Source organism: Camelus ferus, chromosome 13, assembly GCF_009834535.1.
Source record: "Camelus ferus isolate YT-003-E chromosome 13, BCGSAC_Cfer_1.0, whole genome shotgun sequence".
In the NCBI taxonomy this organism is placed as follows: Eukaryota; Metazoa; Chordata; class Mammalia; order Artiodactyla; family Camelidae; genus Camelus; species Camelus ferus.
The window spans coordinates 1,233,219-1,236,346 of NC_045708.1; positions in this window are offsets into that span (position 1 = coordinate 1,233,219).

Consider the following 3,128-nt stretch of genomic DNA (forward strand, 5'->3'; position numbering starts at 1 on the left):
CACAAGTCTCTGGATGGGGAAAGCACACTGCTGAGGAACTCCAAGGCCAAGGGCAGGGCAGCGTCCACCCAGGGTGGGGCACCAGGCAGAGGGGATGTGGTGAGGAGCTTTTGAGGCCCTGCCTGAGGCTGGCTGGGAGCAGGCGCTGGGTTGTTTCGGGTGCTCAGCCCTGCTCTCCATCACCAAGTCCACGCCTGGCCCAGTGTGTCGGGGCCTTCCTCGCTCTCCCGAGGCCAGAGTCTGAGTGCTGGGGGCACCTGCTAGGGGGCAGGCCCGGCCTGCTGGCCCTGGTGGAGGTCCCTTCTCCAGCTTGGCCTCTGCAAGGCTGCTCTCTGGCAGGGGGTGGCCTGCAGGGGCTGCTCTGCTCACAGCTTGGGGTGGGCACTCTGGACCCAGGAGGCCCAGGGGCTCTTGTGCCGAGAGGGGTCCTGGAACTGTGACCCTGGGTGCCAGGTCAGGGACACCATCTGGGAGGTGGCTTGGGCCACCTGCCAGCTTTCCTGCCTGGAGCCCAGGAGCTGCCAGGGGCGGGGCGAGAATGACCGGCACCCATGCAGCAGTGACCACGTAGGCCAAGAAGAGACCTGGTTGGGCACCTCCAGCAGTCACCTCGCTGGTGTGCGGGTCTGGCTGTCTCCCACCTTGTCACTACAGAGAGGGCGCCTTTTCCTGCCAGCCAGGTGGTAAGCAGCAGTGGGAGACACCTGGGGCTGCTGCTGTGTGCAGAGAAGGTGCACTGCCCAGGCTGGCCGGGACAACAGATGAGGGCTCTGAGGGCCGCACGTGCTGCCGTGTGTGTGTGCGCGCACGTGTGTGTGAGCACGCATGTGCGCACGTACACGTTTGTGCACATGCTCCTGGGGATACGCGTACAAGTGTGTAGCGTGCACTCCTCGTTGCTGGCACTCAGAGCCCTGCCCCAGAAAGGTGCGAGAGGGCCCCGGAGAGCGGGCTGTCCCCTCGTGCTTCAGGCTTCCGGTCCGCACACAGGCTCACGCTCCGGATATTGGAGCCTGGTCCTCACTTAGGACAGAGGAAGGCAGACCCAGGCCTGGCTGCGGGCAGGTAAGCACAGCCCAGAGACCCACCAGGACTGGGTGGGATGCTCTTGTGCACCAACACCGAGGGCTCTGCCTGAGTTCTGTCCTGACTCACGGGGTGGCGGGTGGAGGGGTGGGTCTCAACTCTCGGGCATCACCTGCCACAGCTTGAGAGGAGAAGCCAGGCTCTGATCTCAGGAGCCCTTATCTCCTCTCTGCATGCCTACCGTCCTCTTGCCCCATCCCAGATCCCCGCTTGTCCCTCACCCCCCCAGGGGCCCCCGTTCAAGGTCACCTCCAGACAGGCCTTCCCTGGGTCTGGCCCCCACCTTGGCCCCAGCCCTGACCTGTTTCACCAGCTCATCTGTGATTCTGCATCTACGGCCCCTATTTCTATTTCTGTGCCCACCTCCCCCTCGGAGACATCGGCGCCCAGGGGCAGGGGCTCCTTCTGCCTGAGCCCCAGGACCCAGACCGGTGCCCACAACCCCGGAGGCATCCATCCTCATCTGTTGAGTGAATGGATGAATGATGAATGAGTGAATAGGGCTGGACAGGGCTGGCCTCGCCCAGCACTTGTGGCTCTGGTTTCACCAGCGTCCTCTTTCTTTGATCAGAGCTGGTGAGTCCACTCACTCTGTGAACCCCCTTCACTCTGTCCTGCTGGTGTCTGGGGACTCCATGTGAGAGAAGGCACATTCATGCACTGGGGGCTGAGGACAAAGCCAAGTGCTTGAGGGTGGGAGAAGGGGGCTGCGGTGGCCAGCAGCCGACAGCCTCCCTGGAGATGTGCCTGTGGCCCCTCTGTGCCTTTGTGGCCGGCTGGGCCGACAGGAGTCCTGACGGGCGGGCACTGGGCCAGGGGCTGCCTGCCCAGGTTCTGGGGTAGCTGCCCTGCACACGGCCTGGGAGCCGGGCTGGCGCTCGGAGGGGGTGGCCCCGCGCGCTGCCCGGGAGAGCCGGCCCAGCAGGCAGGCCCCTCGCGTGGCTCACCGTTAGGTCTCTCAGGAATGGCCGCTGCCCCAAGGCAGGTCTCGGAAGGCTGGGCCAGGGTGGCCCAGAGCTCTGGTGAGCCAGGACGGGAGGGCTCCCAGCGTGGGGAGAAGTGAGGCTGGTGTGGCTTCCTGCCTCCTTTGTGATGCAGGCGTGGGTTCCCTGGCGGTGACCCCCTCCTGCTCACAGTCAGCAAGTTCCATCTGGGTTTGGTGTCGGGGGAGGGGGCCCTGCTCCCTGCTGGGAGGTGTCCTTCAGAGGCTGAGGTCCTGCCTCCTGCCTCGTCCTCCCTCCTTCTTGATTTCTTGGTCCAAAGGGGCCGCAAGGCTCCGGGAAAGGAAGGCCAGGCCCTTCTCCTCACCCTGCCCACCTGCCCACCCTGTCTGAAAGGTTGGAGCAGAGAACCACCCTGCCCGTGGGATTCTTTCCCCTTCCATCTCCACGGAGGGTGGTGGGTCCTGGGGGCCGTGGCAGGGCGTGAGGGGAGGGACATCTCTACTCTTCATGATGGGGGGGCTGCCAGAGAGGGTCTCTGCCCAGAGACACCCCCATCCAGCTGGTGTGGGGCTCGGCTGCGGCCCTCTGCCCTAGAAAGTCTTGAGGCTCAGACCCCAACCCCCCTAACGCCCGAGGGGCAGGCAGCCTGGCCGGGGGAGCAGGAGAGGGCTTTTGGGGTACCCCAGAGTGTTCATCAGGCACCTGGGCCCGCTGATGGGGTTGGAGGTGGGGGGCTCTGGGCAGAGCGGAACCCAGACTTCCCTTCCTCAGGCCTGTCGCGGTCACCAGCGTGGTTCTGCTTCGTTTCAGAATCCTGTGAACTGTGCCGTCTCCCAGGCTCCTGGGAGTCTGCAAGGGTGTCTGCATGGGGCCAGGCTACTGAGCCAGGGGTCTGATGGTGAATAGCCCCTCATGGCCACCCCCTCACTGGGAGGCCCTCACTGGGTCCTGCTGGAATATTCCAGTCCACATTCAGGTGGCCCCTTCGATTGGCTCCCTCCCTGGGAGAAAGGCAGCCCTGTGGGGGCTCAGATCCCCCAAACCACCCCTGGACCTCAGGCAATGCCCTCCTTAGCCCCCTGGCTCCCCTGGCTCCCC